Here is a 17,288-nt window from a genome sequence, read left to right as displayed (position 1 = left end):
TGACTTCTTTCACACAGCATAATTATCTTGAGACTTACACATGTGGTTGTGCATATCAATAATTCATTTATTTTTACAGTTGAATAACATTCCATGGTTTGTTTGTTTTGTTTTATGCACTGTTCAGAACCATTAATATGATAAAATGCATTGTGAATTCCCCGGCACTGTTCAGTAGAACTTTCTGCAATGTTGAGAATATTCTATATTTGCACTGTCTGATAGGATTACCACTAGCCACATGAGACTGTTAAAATTTGAATTGTGTTAGTGCAACTGAGGAACTGAATGTTAATTCTATTTACTTCTTAATTAGTACTAATATAAATTTAACAAGTGTATAGACTACCATACTATACAGTACAGGATATACTATGCAATATTTCACAAATTTGCTTGACATGTGTTTTCTTGTGTGTGTTTTATATAATTGTTTATCCAAGAGAAAAATGAGAAAGACAAGAGCAAAACACATATGACCTTTTAGGAATGCAGGTATTAATTGCCTATAGGGCATATTAATTGCCATCTGACCACAACATGAATTAATAATTTTTATCCAATGATCTGTTTGGCCTTTATCTTACTTCATTTATTTTTGTAAATTATATACACCTTAACAATCTTGGTATTCTGTATATTCTTTACTTCCAAAAAAACCCTTTTATTGCCTTTCCTCTTAATTCTGTATTTGTTTTTTATATACTTTGTTGAGATTTTTCTTCCTTCACATTCTCCTTAAAATTTGGAATCTTCCACTATTTGCTTTCACTGATTCTTCTTTACATACTCCCTCTAGGCAATCACCTCAATTTTAATGGCTTAAATTATTGAGTATATTATGTAGTTACCCAATATACATTCCCTACAATTGTTTCTTTTTGAAATTCCAGCACCCCGCAATTCCTTCTCGACTTTGGGAGAGCGTTGCTGTGGATGTTGCCCATTGTTCTTCATCACCTGGACAACATGATGTTGCTAACCCAAGCTATTTCCTGACCAAATCCTGAAAAATGACCCATGCCTGCACATGACTCCTCTCTCCTAGAAAGCAGAGTTTGAAAAGTGTGTTTTCTTTTCTCTAGCTTTAGACAGATTGGCACTATTAGAAACTGCTTTATGTAATTTAAGCTCCAGAAGGTTAACGGTTTTCTGTTTTCTGGATTAAATGAATATATTTAATTTATCTTGTAATTAATTAAGCAACCACCTATGGTACATGTTCATAAGTATAAACTGCTTGATGATTCTTAAACAATTTTTAGAATCTAGTCGATATTTTGGGCTATTTTCTCTTCATATTTATAATTTCTAGTAACCTTTTGATTGTCAGCATTTTGTTATATTTTTAGAACTTTCCTTACATTATTGTATAGCCCCTGTAATATGTTATCCATCAGTTCTCAAACCAACACACAGCCATGAAAAAAACAAGAAGCACATTTCTTTAAATTTCTTTAAAACAGCATTATAGTTGCATGATATTTAGAATTAATTTTTGTGGTATCTTTAAAAATTATGGCAGCTTTTGTTTCTTCTCCCTCAAAGTGCCAAAGATGAAACTCTAATTTACCATATTTGGTTAAGTGACAGCTGATCATATTTGATTTATTACCATATGATCATGATATGTGGAAATGAACTTCCTTGATTGTCTCTAGTGTTCTTTAGTTAGGGATCCAGTATAATCAGGTAGGTGGTGGGCTTATTATTAAGATTTGCCTCTTTCTTTTATTCCCATTATATTCTCCAACTTAAAAAAATCATATTTTAGTGTTATATGTCATTTTAGCATTTCTTCTGCTCTTTTCCAAGACCTTACTTCAAGAAAAATTACTGACAGTCACATAAAACTGATATGTTGAGATGGCAATGTCGTTTCAGGCTAACGTTCCTTATCCTTCCTAGTTGTTATATTTCAGGTCCTATAATGATAAGTTGCTAGCCAGGATCATCCAATATCTTTAGTTTATTTTTTAAATTTTATTATTACTAATACTTTGAATTTATATATTAAATAGATTTATTTATATTATATTTAACCATCCACACTTAACCAGTAAAAAAGTTCTTATAAGAACATCAATGCTGTCAATTTCACATAACAAAAAAGAAGAATAAATTTGAATTCCAAGGAGAGGAAAAACATCCAATTTAGTTCAGTATTCTACATTTTTATAGAACCCTTGGAATTTCCTAAAAAGAGTTTTTTTTTTTTTATTTAGGCTGTTTGCTTTACCCTGTTTTTGTACTAAAGAGGTGCAATTATATTTTTTATGTAAATTTCCAACAATTTCTAAGTACTTCCCAAATTTTATTCAAATAATCATTTTTAAGAAATAAAAAGGTCTGGGGGTTTCCCTGATGGCGCAGTGGTTAAGAATCCACCTGCCAATGCAGGGAACACAGGTTCGAGCCCTGGTCTGGGAAGATCCCACATGCCACAGAGCAACTAACCCCGTGTGCCACAACTACTAAGCCTGCACTCTAGAGCCCGCGAGCCACAACTACTGAGCCCGCATGCCACAACTACTGAAGCCCGTGCGCCACAACTACTGAAGCCCGTGCGCCTAGAGCCCGTGCTCCGCAACAAAAGAAGCCACTACAATGAGAAGCCCGCGCACCACAACGAAGAGTAGCCCCCGCCCGCTGCAACTAGAGAAAGCCTGCGCGCAGCAACAAAGACCCAACGCAGCCAAAAATAAATAAATAAATAAGTAAATAAATAAATTTATTTATTTTAAAAAAAATAAAATAAAAAGGTCTGGGAGGCGGCTGCAGTGGCAGTAGCGCTAACACCGCCTCCAAGTGGAGCCACAACCCCAGACTAGGCCTCCCCCTCAGCCCTGCTGCCCCTGCTGCAGTCATGGCTGCTGATGGGGTGGATAAACGCTCGCCTCTGCTGTCCGCATCCCATTCTGGAAATATCACTGCCACGGCCCCACCATACTTAACAAGAAAGCAGCCCCAGAGTGGAACTCCCACCTCCGTACACAGCCATTGCCAGTCCAGATGCCTGTGGTATTCCAGTAATAAACTGCTGCGTATGCCAATCTCTCATCAATTTGGATGGCAAGCTTCACCAGCATGTGGTTAAGTGCACGCTTTGCAATGAAGCTACGCCAGTCGAAAACCCCCCAACAGGGAAGAAGTATGTTAGATGCCCCTGTAATTGTCTCCTCATTTGTAAGGACACATCACGGTGAATAGGATGTCCAAGACCCAACTGTAGACGTATTATTAACCTTGGCCCAGTAATGCTTATTTCTGAAGAACAGCCAGCTCAACCTGCATTACCAGTCCAACCAGAAGGTACAAGAGTCATGTGTTGGCACAGTGGAAACACGTTCTTGTGGATGGAACTGAGGTTCAACACTCTGCGGTAAAATGCCCACACTGCAAAAAAATTTCCTCTGTGGGTAGTGCACTTCCTTGAAGATGCTGCTGTGCACATATTACCACTGGATTACTATGTATTTTCATTGGAGTTGGATTAACTGTTGGCACCCAAGGTTTTGCAAGGCGATTTCATGCAACCTATGTTTCTTGGGTAGGTGCTTATCTCTTAGGTTTGATCTGCCTTATCCGAGCTTGTTATTGAGGAGCCATAAGAGTGAGTTACCCAGAACACAGTTTTGCATAAACTTGTTTATGATTTGGTAATGCAGGTGAGAGTACCTAGCAGTTCTCAATAAGCTACTTTGGACATCTTTAAATCATTTACCTAATGGATTTCATTCTGGTTTATGTATGAAGTTTTAAGACTTTGGGAGTCTTTTATGAACAAATGCTCATTGTACTACATTATATGCAAATAGTTTGCTTTGCTTCTAAGTTTTCAAGTTCCAAATAATAAAGCTTGCTCTTCATGTTCCTTGACATCTCTTAAAGATATTTTTGATTTGTTCCCAAACTTTACATATCACATCAACCTTTCATTATTTTTAAATCAGTTATTCCATTACTTGCTATCTGTATTTCCAAGAAGTGTTTATAAATGTTGGTGCAACAGCTTCAAATTTATACTTACATTTTAATTAAACAGTAAAAATTGCTTGCTTTAAAATCTAAGCAATATGCATTTCGCTTGAACTGCTTACTGTAACTTTAACCTAACATCATAGTGACCTTATTCAGGAAAAAAAAATTTAGTGTACCTTCAAAGACTTGACATTCTTGTCAGATAAAGGCCATTTCTAGACACTGTATGCTTGTTTTATGTTGTATATAGAAAGTTATAATATTTTGGTAGTAATTTAAAATACAAGAATAAAAATATTTATTTGTCCACAGTTGGAGATATGTTGGATAAATGTTTTTTTCTCGAAGATCATAGGATCTTTGTCTTGGTCACAGGATCTTTTTGTCTTTTATTTTTGTCATTTTTTTAATTTACTAATTATAAAAGTCTGGCCTAGATTTATGAAATTTAATGTTAATCAGCTCTATGTATTCCTTTATGGAGCCTGAAGGAAGGCTCACATAACATATTTCATAATATTTAACCATTTACAGAGATGTATCCATATTAGGTTGTCCTCCTTTTCATTAGATCATGGTAAATTTTTCTTATTGGGATAATTTTGGAATACTTATATGTGAAGGGAGTCTGTGACATTTTACACTGGCTAAAGTATTGAGAGCAGATGCAGTTACTTTTACCATTCTTCTCAAATCTAGCTGGTAAAAAACTTACCAAATTTACTCAAAATACAGATCAAAGACAAAAAGCAACATACTTTTCTAAGAATTCACTAGGATTTAAGGAATACTATATGCCAATAAAATGGACAACCTGGAAGAAATGGACAAATTCTTAAAAAAGCACAACTTTCCAAGACTGAACCAGGAAGAAACAGAAAATATAAACAGACAAATCACAAGCACTGAAATTAACACTGTGATTAAAAATCTGCCAACAAACAAAAGCTAAGGACCAGATGGCTTCACAGGCAAATTCTATCAAACATTTAGAGAAGAGCTAACACCTATCCTTCTCAAACTCTTCCAAAATATAGCAGAGGGAGGAACACTCCCAAACTCATTCTATGAGACCACCATCACCCTGATACCAAAACCAGACAAAGATGTCACAAAAAATAAAACTACAGGCTAATATCATTGAAGAACACAGATTCCAAAATCCTCAACAAAATACTAGCAAACAGAATCCAACAGCACATTAAAAGAATCATACACCATGATCAAGTGGGGTTTATCCCAGGAATGCAAGGATTCTTCAATATATGCAAATCAATCACTGTGATACACCATATTAACAAATTGAAGGATAAAAACCATATGATCATCTCAATAGATGCAGGAAAAAGCTTTTGAAAAAATTCAACACCCATTTATGATAAAAACTCTCCAGAAAGTAGGCATAGAGGGAACTTACCTCAACATAATAAAGGCCATATATGACAAACCCACAGCCAACGTCGTTCTCAATGGTAAAAAACTGAAACCATTTCCACTAAGATCAGGAACAAGAGGTTGCCCACTCTAACCAATATTATTCAACATAGTTTTGGAAGTTTTAGCCACAGCAATCAGAGAAGAAAAAGAAATAAAAGGAATCCAAATTGGAAAGAAGAAGTAAAACTGTCACTGTTTGCAGATGACATGATACTATACATAGAGAATCCTAAAGATGCTACCAGAAAACTACTAGAGCTAATCAATGAATTTGGTAAAGTAGCAGGATACAAAATTAATGCACAGAAATCTCTTCCACTACTATACAGTAAGGATGAAAAATCTGAAAGAGAAATTAAGGAAACACTCCCATTTACCACTGCAACAGAAAGAATAAATTACCTAGGAATAAACCTGCCTAAGGAGACAGAAGACATATATTCAGAAAACTGTAAGACACTGATGAAAGAAATTAAAGATGATACAAACAGACGGAGAGATATACCATGTTCTTGGATTGGAAGAATCAACATTGTGAAAATGACTATACTACCCAAAGCAATCTACAGATTTGATACAACCCCTATCAAACTACCAATGGCATTTTTCAGAGAACTAGAAGAAAAAATTTCACAATTTGTGTGGAGACAAAAAAGACCCCGAATAGCCAAAGCAATCTTGAGAAAGAAAAATGGAGCTGGAGGAATCAGGATCCCTGTCTTCAGACTATACTACAAAGCTACAGTAATCAAAACAGTATGCTACTGGCACAAAAACAGAAATATAGATCAATAGAACAGGAAAGAAAGCCCAGAGATAAGCCCACGCACATATGGTCACCTTATCTTTGATAAAGGAGACAAGAGTATACAATGGAGAAATGACAGCCTCTTCAATAGTGGTGCTGGGAAAACTGGACAACTACATGTAAAGGAATGAAATTAGAACACTCCCTAACACTATACACAAAAATAAACTCAAATGGATTAAAGAACCTAAATGTAAGGCCAGACACTATCAAACTCTTAGAGGAAAACATAGGAAGAACACTCTATAACATAAATCACAGCAAGATCCTTTTTGACCCATGTCCTAGAGAAATGGAGATAAAAACAAAAATAAACAAATGGGACCTAATGAAACTTAAAAGCTTTTGCACAGCAAAGGAAACCATAAACAAGATGAAAATACAACGTTCAGAATGGGAGAAAATATTTGCAAATGAAGCAACTGACAGAGGATTAATCTCCAAAATATACAAGCAGCTCATGCAGCTCAGTACCAAAAAAACAAACAACCCAATCCAAAAATGGGCCGAAGACCTAAATAGAAATTTCTCCAAAGAAGATATATATATTGCCAACAAACACATGAAAGATACTCAACATTACTAATCATTAGAGAAATGCAAATCAAAACTACAATAAGTTATCACCTCGCACCGGTTAGAATGGCCATCATCAAAAAATCTACAAGCAATAAATCCTGGAGAGGGTGTGGAGAAAAGGGAACCCACTTGCACTGTTGATGGGAATGTAAATTGATACAGCCACTATGGAGAACAGTATGGAGGTTCCTTAAAAAACTAAAAATAGAACTACCATATGACCCAGCAATCCCACTACTGGGCATATACCCTGAGAAAACCGTAATTCAAAAAGAGGCATGTACCACAATGTTCATTGCAGCACTCTACAATAGCCAGGACATGGAAGCAACCTAAGTGTCCATCGACAGATGAATGGATAAAGAAGATGTGGCACATATATACAATGAAATATTACTCAGCCATAAAAAGAAATGAAATTGAGTTATTTGTAGTGAGGTGGATGGACCTAGAGTCTGTCATACAGAGTGAAGTAAGTCAGAAAGAGAAAAACAAATACTGTATGCTAACAGATATATTTTTAAAAAATGGAATCTAAAAAAAATGTTTCTGATGAACCTAGGGGCAGAACAGGAATAAAGACCCAGACGTAGAGAATGGACTTGAGGCCATGGGGAGGGTGAAGGGAAGCTGGGAAGAAGTGAGAGAGTGGCATTGACATATATACACTACCAAATGTAAAACAGATAGCTAGTGGGAAGCAGCTGCATAGCACAGGGAGATCAGCTTCGTGCTTTGTGACCACCTAGAGGAGTGGGATAGGGAGGGTGGGAGGGAGACGCAAGAGGGAGGGAATATGGGGATATATGTATACATATAGCTGATTCACTTTGTGATACAGCAGAAACTAACACACCATTGTAAAGCATTTATACTCCAATAAAGATGCTAAAAAAAAAAAAGAAATAAAAAGGTCCTTGAGACTGCACAGATCTGTACTATTAATTTATAATCTTCCATTGCTATACATTCTTATATATAATGCAAGCAGAAACTTGGCACATGCTATCAATAGACAATTTGGAAACAGGTCTGCACATATGAGAAATGTGGAAACAACAGCCACCAGTCCATTGCATCTCCTGTATTACTATGGATTTCTGCCATTTACATTTTATCTCACCTTGTGCCTGGGTAGAAACACTAACACACAATTTACTGCTTATGCTCTATCCCAAGTGGTTGATTAGAGCTTATTATAAGAGGTCTGAAACAGTCATTGTACCTGGGCTCCTAGCCATGCAATCTGCACCATGGTTTGTCCAGAGTACTGGCTGATGGATAAGCTCTCCTTCATTGCCAGTTCCATCCTAATTATTCCTTGCTCACTCCCCAGTGCTCATTTTATTCACTGGCTTTGTTCCTCAATCTGTTGCTTAACACTTTGTCCAACTCCCTGGTTAAAATTGCCAGTTCACTCTCCCCTCACCCAGCCCCAAATTGCCCATTCAGACACAAGACTAGACCCCATCCTCTTTACACCTAAACCTTAGACCAGCGGTCCCCAACTTTTTTGGCACCACTTTTTTCTGAAGCGCATCTGTTAACCTACCTTTCAATTGTTTATTTACTTTCCAGAAAAAATTTCAAAAACCTTTACTAACACTAATATGTTGACAAATATGATATCCTCTCTTTCTTCTCAAGGAGCAGGGACTGGGGTGGTAGAGGTCTGGGTGTCATGGAGCTTAGGACCAACATATATCCCTTTCTTTGGGAATTTACAAATTTCAGGGATGGCTATGTGGTAATAATAACCAGCATGGATATGTAACAGCTAAGCCTTTGTGATTCACTGATAAATAGAGAATTTCTAGCTGAGAAACACAATGTTAAACATGGTGCAATTATGTGATTACGAATCACTAGGTATGTAACATTGAAAGTTTTCAATCTATAAAAACAAAACAGGTTTTCAATTTATCACCTATTTTAAAAATCAAAGTTTAAACTTTTCATGAAGATGTCATATTATCTGTTTCCACCTGGAGTTGAATATTTAAGTCTGTATAGATATATTCTTCACATACATATTTTAGTATATGAAGCCAAGATAATATATATATATTTTTAAATTTCTTAAAGGCTGCCACTAACTTGGTAAAAACTTTTGTGTGTGGGTGATTCATAGAACAAGTGGATTTTTATAAGTTCAATTAATTCATTTCTACTTAATTTACTTCATAAGGCTTTTGTGAAGAGCTTTAAAAATGTGCTTTTTCATGTACCAGTTTATAGAGGGGGGAAAAAAAGCCCTTTATCAACTAATTGAATTACAAAATTCAACTCATCCATAATCACATAGGTGATTATAATTGCACAAACTTAAATGCAATTGCACTGAAATTAATTCTTTTAAAATCAGAATCTATAGTGATTAACAGTAGGAATTCATTTTATATGTGGAAATTAAATTGCAAGATATTTAAATATAACCAAAGTATATCTTTTTCTTAATGCAGAGATAATTTTGTTTCAATATTGGAACGGAAGAGAACCCTGGGCTGCACCCCCCTCCCCAATACAAAGACACTTCCATGTCTCCTGCTTCTTGTTTATAGAGAAGCTGAAGTCTCCCAGGCCCCTCTGAGTCACAAAGGAACAGGCTCAAGCAGCTAAAGATTAGGGCAACAGAGTCACAAACTCAGTGTCTGATGCACATTCCTGAGTTGTTTTACAGATATTGTAACTGCCACCAAAAGGAAAAAGCTGACTGCATGATGACCAGACTGCAGCCATGACATAAACTGCTCCATCTTGAGCAGTTCTGAGTCTATGGCTAGCACAATTACAAGAACTAGCCTTAAGAGAATAGAACTAACACTGTTGCTCATAATAATCTATATATTTGTGGGCATCAAAATAACTGTAGCATGTTCTGTGCATATATGTAAACAGGCAACTACAACTGTCAGCAAAGAGATGCTACAGACCCATGTAGACATCTTCCACTCTTAAGAATATGGCGGCCTATGTCAGCATGAAGAAGTTACAGAAGACGGACCTTTGCCCATGATCCCATAGAAATGGAATGATGTTCTGACAAGTGGGGATTTGTAAGAACTTTTTGGCAGGAAAGAGCTCTCTGCAGGAGGCCCCTTTTGTCTTGTCACTAACCTTAAGCCAGACACCACATGCCCTACTTATCACTGGCCCTAGCACACCTTTCAAATCTTTTAATCACACAATACCTTGCCTAACTTGGTTCTTTCCGTAGATCAAAGAAGTAGAAATAAAGAATAAGCAATTAACAGATGACCAGATCTCTTCCTTAGCGTCCCCTTCAGTAATCTTGTGAACAAACTGTGTGAACAAGACAGCATCTAAAGAAAAATCACAAGAAGTCGACAAGCCTGCACACAAGTCTGCACACAAGTCTGCACACAAGTCTGCACACAGTGGGATGACTCTGACCCCCATCTCAATGATTAACTTAGATTACTTCCCCTTTTCTCTTTAAAAGCTTTTATAACCAAGCAGAATCTTTGGAGATGGTTTTTGGGGTACAACGAGTTCACTATCTCCCCAGGTTGCCAGCACTCTGATTAAAAGCAACTTTCCTTTCTAGCAACATTTGTCTCTCTCTTGAGTATTGATTTTTTGAGCGGCGAGCTGCTGGACTTGAGTTCAGTAACAATATCTTTAATCTCCCAAAGGACAAAAAAGCTCTAAAGGTGACACTACTAGCTCATGGATGAGCTTGAATCTATAATCCAGATCTAAGACTAGTTTCCATATCTTTAAAATTAAGCTAAACTATTTCCAAACTCCCTTCAACTCTTATGCTCTAGAAAACTAACTCTCAATTTATGTAACTCTCAATTTATGTTTACACATTTTCACTAAATTATCTGTGTATGTATGCATCTATGTAAACATCCATTCATCCATTAAAAAAAATTCTGAGCACTTACTATGTACCAGGCGATATGATGCTTTGGGGGATATAGGTTTTAACAACCTAGGTGGGTTCTTTCCCTCATGGAAGAAAACTAATCATCAGACCTGGTCATTGTTTTATTTTTGACCCTGCTCTGCCCAAGGTCAGATCACCTAAATCACCAGTGATTTCATACGTCAAAGAGGCTTAAACTCATCAGGTTCCCATCTTTGTTGCTACCTTAAAAACATTCACTTGTTCATCTGGATTCCTGACTATCAGCCTATATGTGATCAGGGGAAACATTTCACTCCATGCCTTCCATGTTTGTGTATTTGGATATTCTTATTTACCAGTTGCGGACTTCCTATTTCCTTGCTTCACATGTGTTGGATTCTCTACCACCTGTCTTCCTCTATCCCTATAACTATCTGGTTTCATAATATTATATTAGTTGATAATTTCTGATGATATATTATTTGTGCTATGATGACATCAAAACTACAAAGATTTTTCTAAAAGAATCTCCTTAAAAGGCAAATAACCTTTATACAATAGTTTGGTATTATGTATTCAAGTTTACAATTACTTAATTTTACCTGTTATAAATTGCATTTACAAATAATATTATCAACAGAGAAAATTTTATTTATTACTTCAAAAGTTTTCATTTTAAAATGATCCCATAAATTCATTTAAATATCTGTAACACTATACTGAAGTCCAAAAGCTTTGTATGGTTGGCTTAAATAACCTTCACCACCACACATATTACAGACATAGAAACAGCCTTATGGTCACAACTTCCATCCATTCCATGCCCAGGAAGTGATACAGATAGAATCTCATCTCATTCCTGTATAACTGTAAAGTCCATTTTCTTTTCACTACAGTACATCTCCTCCCCATAGAAAAGATTTCAAACTGTGTTCCATGGAAACAGATTTTCCTAAAACAGGAGGTAATTTCTTGGTCAAAATTAAGAAATATGCTACATAAAAAACTTCCACTCTCCCTTCCATCAATAGAGATATGATTCAGCTATATTGGTTCATAAAATACCAATTCCAATCCCCTAGGTCACCCCCAATTTACATTTAACTCAGATTTACTTCAATACAGAACTGTATTTTGGGGTCTGTTGTTGTTATTGAAGGGGAGCAGAATATGTCACCCCGAAATATGTCTCTTTAGCATAAGGATTATCTTGAGCTGGTTATTTTTAAGAAATAGCAGACACAGAAAAGCCCTGAAGACCACATACAAGTTGCCATTTTGTAAGGGACATTTACATGTATAAGGTAAATCTCCATTTGTAAGTGTGTCTCCCTCTCTGTACCAGGAAGAGGTGGATGACTAAATCTCTAGAAACTCTTATCTATGGAGAAGGTAACTGACTTAAATCTGTATAACAACCATACCCTTATTTACTGTGCTTTGCCTGGTAAGGTTCCATAACTGGCTCCCCACCATAAACCCAACATCTTTTGTCTTTAGCTGGAGACGGTATTTAAATTTCTTATTAAGAGCAGGCCAATAATCTAAGAAAATGTTGTCCTTTTAGCAGATGAAAAAAAAAATTAAGTTTTACTTTTACGTAAGTACACTATTGGTTTTAAAGCTTAACTTAAAAATCTTTATGATAACAATTCAATTTTAAGCCAACTTGACCACATAAGATTCCCTCTTTTTTCTCTCTCTGTGTCCAGAGATAACATGAGGCTATTTGACTTTTAGTAGACACGGATTATATTTAATGCCGATTACTCTAAAGACATGTCTATTAATTAAACCAATGAACTTCAGATACCTATAATACCAAATATTTTTCCAGGTCATGTGATCCTGAAAAGCATTTGTGTTAGTTTGTATCATATGTTTTGAGGATTTTTATGAATACTAAACTTACATAAGCACTTGTTTGTTTAAATAGAGCTCTTTAACAAATAAATTTAGCAATATCATCAGCAGGTAAAAAAAAAATACTACACATATACAACACATTTATAAACACACGTAAATATACAGACAGATGAAAACAGAGACCTTATAATTTTCATTTTAAAATTAGCCATGAGATGGGTGTGATAATGCAAAATTCACTAGTCTATAAAAAGAGTAGTTGGACTAAGTTAAGTTTACTTGAATAGAGTTTGGGCAGAGGAGTTCTGACAGCAGTTTATATTTTTTAAACATCACCCCCTCTCTTTTTTTCAGTCTTAGGACATGGGGATGGTCTAGATAAGAGTTCCGTGAGGAGACCTGGTAAAACATTTTTATCTCAAAGGCACAGGGAAAGAATGTAAGTTCCCCCAAGGACTTTGGTTTCTTAAGACCAATCCTTACAAGCCTAGTGAGTTAAATAGGGATTGGTAATAAGGAAAGGGTGAACTTTGAACTGCCTCTAGAGTTGCATTTTGAGTTTTGCAAAGATTTGTAAGATAAAGACAGTTGTTCTCAATTCCCCAAAGAACTGGGTTGCAGCCTAAATTATGTCATAGGTTGATCTACCCATCTCATTAGATTATCTTCTTTTTTTTTTCTTATTTTTGGTAAATATAAAGACTTTAGAAGGTGTTTACTGTTTAGACATAATCTATGATTTATTAGTCACAAAAATTTCAGCACTCAATGAAATTCACTTAATTTGGAAAAAATATATATTCGTACTCTTTTTATTTCCCAGTGCACTCTAAGATCTTGCAGAGCTCTGGAAAATCATTATAAAGATATATTCTTATTGGCTAGTTTATGAAAGAAAAAAAGTCAGGTTATGTAAGTTTTACTGTTTCAGATTTTATTGGATAATTGGTATTACATGCATTTAAGATATTTTATGTGCTTATAAGTATACTGTACTAGACCATGCCATAATTTTCATTAAATGCAAGAGCTTCCATTCAAACAGTTTATATATTCTTATATCCTAAGATTCTTCATCCTTATAGGCAATTGTGCTTGTTTCACTTGTGTGAAATTGTTTGGTGTAACCTTTAATAGGCTTGAATGATGAAAAGTGCAACTTCCCTTCAGCACTCTGAAGGGAAGTTGGGAGTTTTGTTTAATAGTAAATGTAGATTTTGCTGTAATTTCAAACCTTCTGCTCTCTTAACTGTACTATACACAGCATGATATAAGAGCAGGTAAACCGACAGAATCAACAAATGACAAGATCAATTTTGCTTGCTTTATACTTTTAGATTAAGCCTATATCTAACACTTCCAAATAGTTCTCTACTGGAGGATATTAGAATCTTCCCAATATTAAGCACTATTTTATTATTTTTTCTCCATTTCCTTTATTTTCATTTTTTAAAAAATTTATTTTATTTATTTTTTATACAGCAGGTTCTTATTAGTTATCTATTTTATACATATTAATGTATACATGTCAATCCCAATCTCCCAATTCATCCCACCACCCCCACCCCACCCCCATCCCCGCTTTCCCCCTTTGGTGTCCATACATTTGTTCTCTACATCTGTGACTCTATTTCTGCCTTGCAAACTGGTTCATCTGTACCATTTTTCTAGATTCCACATATATGTGTTAATACACGATATTTTTTTCTCTTTCTGACTTACTTCACTCTGTATGACAGTCTCTAGGTCCATCCCGTCTCTAAAAATGACCCAATTTTGTTCCATTTTATGGCTGAGTAATATTCCATTGAATATATGTACCACATTTTCTTTATCCATTCGTCTGTCAATAGGCATTTAGGTTACTTCCATGACCTGGCTACTGTAAAGAGTGCTGCAATGAACATTGGTGTGCATGTGCCATTTTGAATTATGGTTTTCTCTGGGTATATGCCCAGTAGTGGGATTGCTGGGTCATGTGGTAATTCTGTTTTTAGTTTTTTAAGGAACCTCCATACTGTTCTCCATAGTGGCTGTATCAATTTATGTTCTGCCCAACAGTGCAAGACGATTCCCTTTTTTCCACACCCTTTCCAGCATTTGTTGTTTGTAGATTTTCTTTGTTTTTTTAACATCTTTATTGGAGTATAATTGCTTTACAATAGTGTGTTAGTTTCTGCTGTATAACAAAGTGAATCAGCTATATGCATACATATATCCCCATATTCTCTCCCTCTTGCGGCTCACCTCGACCCTACACATTCCAACTCTCTAGATGGTCACAAAGCACTGAGCTGATCTCCCTGTGCTATGCAGCTCCTTCCCACTAGCTTTCTATTTTACATTTGGTAGTGTATATATGTCAATGCTACTCTCTCACTTCATCCCAGCTTACCGTTCCCCCTCCCTGTGTCCTCAAGTCCATTCTCTACATCTGCATCTTTATTCCTGTCCTGCCCCTAGGTTCATTAGAACCATTTTTTTTTTAATTTTTTTTTTTAGATTCCATATATATGTGTTAGCATACAGTATTGTTTTTCTCTTTCTGACTTACTTCACTCTGTAGGACAGACTCTAGGTCCATCCACCTCACTACAAATAACTCAATTTCTTTTTACGGCTGAGCAATATTCCATTATATATATGTGCCACATCTCCGTTATCCACTCATCTGTCGATGGATACTTAGGTTGCTTCCATGTGCTGGCTACTGTAAATAGTGCTGTGTTTGTAGATTTTCTGATGACGCCCATTCTAACTGGTGTGAGGTGATATCTCATTGTAGTTTTGATTTGCATTTCTCTAATAATTAGTGATGTTGAGCAGCTTTTCATGTGCCTCTTGGCCATCTGTATGTCTTCTTTGGAGAAATGTCTATTTAGTCCTTCTGCCCATTTTTTGATTGGGTTGTTTGTTTTTTTAATATTGAGCTGCATGAGCTGTTTATATATTTTGGAGATTAATCCTTTGTCCATTGATTCGTCTGCAAATATTTTCTCCCATTCTGAGAGTTGTATTTTCGTCTTGTTTATGGTTTCCTTTGCTGTGCAAAAGCTTTGAAGTTTCATTAGGTCCCATTTGTTTATTTTTGTTTTTATTTCCATTACACTAGGAGGTGGGTCAAAAAAGATCTTGCTGTGATTTATGTCAAAGAGTGTGCTTCTTATGTTTTCCTCTACGAGTTTTATAGTGTCCGGACTTACATTTAGGTCTTTAATCCATTTTGAGTTTATTTTTGTGTATGCTGTTAAGGAGTGTTCTAATTTCATTCTTTTACATGTACCTGCCCAGTTTGCCCTGCACCACTTATTGAAGAGACTATCTTTTCCCCATTGTATATCCTTGCCTCCTTTGTCATGGATTAGTTGACCATAGGTGCATGGTTTTCTCTCTGGGCTTTCTATCCTGTTCCATTGATCTATATTTCTGTTTTTGTGCCAGTACCATATTGTCTTGATTACTGTAGCTTTGTAGTATAGTCTGAAGTCAGGGAGCCTGATTCCTCCAGCTCCGTTTTTTTCCCCTCAAGATTGCTTTGGCTATTTGGGGTCTTTTGTGTCTCCATACAAATTTTAAGATTTTTTGTTCTACTTCTATAAAAAGTGCCATTGGTAATTTGAGAGCGATTGCACTGAATCTGTAGATTGCTTTGGGTAGTATAGTCATTTTCACAATATTGATTCTTCCAATCCAAGAACATGGTATATCTCTCCAGCTGTTTGTGTCATTTTTGATTTCTTTCATCAGTGTCTTATAGTTTTCTGAGTACAGGTATTTTACCTCCTTAGGTAGGTTTATTCCAAGGTATTTTATTGTTTCTGTTGCAGTGGTGAATGGGATTGTTTCCTTAATTTCTCTTTCTGATATTTGATTGTTAGTGTATAGGAATGCAAGAGATTTCTGTGCATTAATTTTGTATCCTGCAACTTTACCAAATTCATTGATTAGCTCTAGTAGTTTACTGGTGGCATCTTTAGGATTTTCTATGTATAGTATCATGTCATCTGCAAACAGTGACAGTTTTACTTCTTCCTTTCCAATTGGGATTCCTTTTATTTCTTTTTCTTCTCTGATTGCTGGGACTTCCAGAACTATGTTGAATAATAGTGGCAAGAGTGGACATCTTGTCTTGTTCTTGATCTTGGAGAAAATGCTTTCAGTTTTTCACCATTGAGAATGATGTTTGCTGTGGGTTTGTCATATATGGCCTTTATTATGTTGAGATAGGTTCCCTCTATGCCCACTTTCTGGAGAGTTTTTATCATAAATGGGTGTTGAATTTTGCCAAAAGCTTTTTCTGCATCTATCGAGGTGATCATTTGGTTTTTATTCTTCAATTTGTTAATATGGTGTGTCACATTGATTGATTTGTGTATATTGAAGAAGCCTTGCATCCCTGGGATAAATCCCACTTGATCATGGTGTATGATCCTTTTAATGTGTTGTTGGATTCTGTTTGCTAGTATTTTGTTGAGGGTTTTTTCATCTATATTCATCAGTGATATTGGTCTGTAATTTTCTCTTTTTGTAGTGTCTTTGTCTGGTTTTGGTATCAGGGTGATGGTGGCCTTGTAGAATGAGTTTGGGAGTGTTCCTTCCTCTGCAATTTTTTGGAAGAGTTTGAGAAGGATGGGTGTTAGCTCTTCTCGAAATGTTTGATAGAATTCACCTGTGAAGCCATCTGGTCCTGGACTTTTGTTTGTTGGTAAATTTTTAATCACAGTTTCAATTTCATTACTT

At 35.8% G+C, this 17,288-nt stretch overlaps 1 pseudogene; it reads left to right on the top strand.

The window, feature by feature from the left end:
* Positions 1 to 2,866: 2,866 nt before the first annotated feature.
* LOC133094932 (type 2 phosphatidylinositol 4,5-bisphosphate 4-phosphatase-like) lies at positions 2,867 to 3,643 on the top strand (annotated as a pseudogene).
* Positions 3,644 to 17,288: the final 13,645 nt, after the last annotated feature.

Source organism: Eubalaena glacialis, chromosome 1, assembly GCF_028564815.1.
Source record: "Eubalaena glacialis isolate mEubGla1 chromosome 1, mEubGla1.1.hap2.+ XY, whole genome shotgun sequence".
NCBI lineage: Eukaryota > Metazoa > Chordata > Mammalia > Artiodactyla > Balaenidae > Eubalaena > Eubalaena glacialis.
The sequence above is the reverse complement of the archived record's forward strand: the minus strand, read 5'-3'. Positions and strand labels throughout refer to the sequence as shown.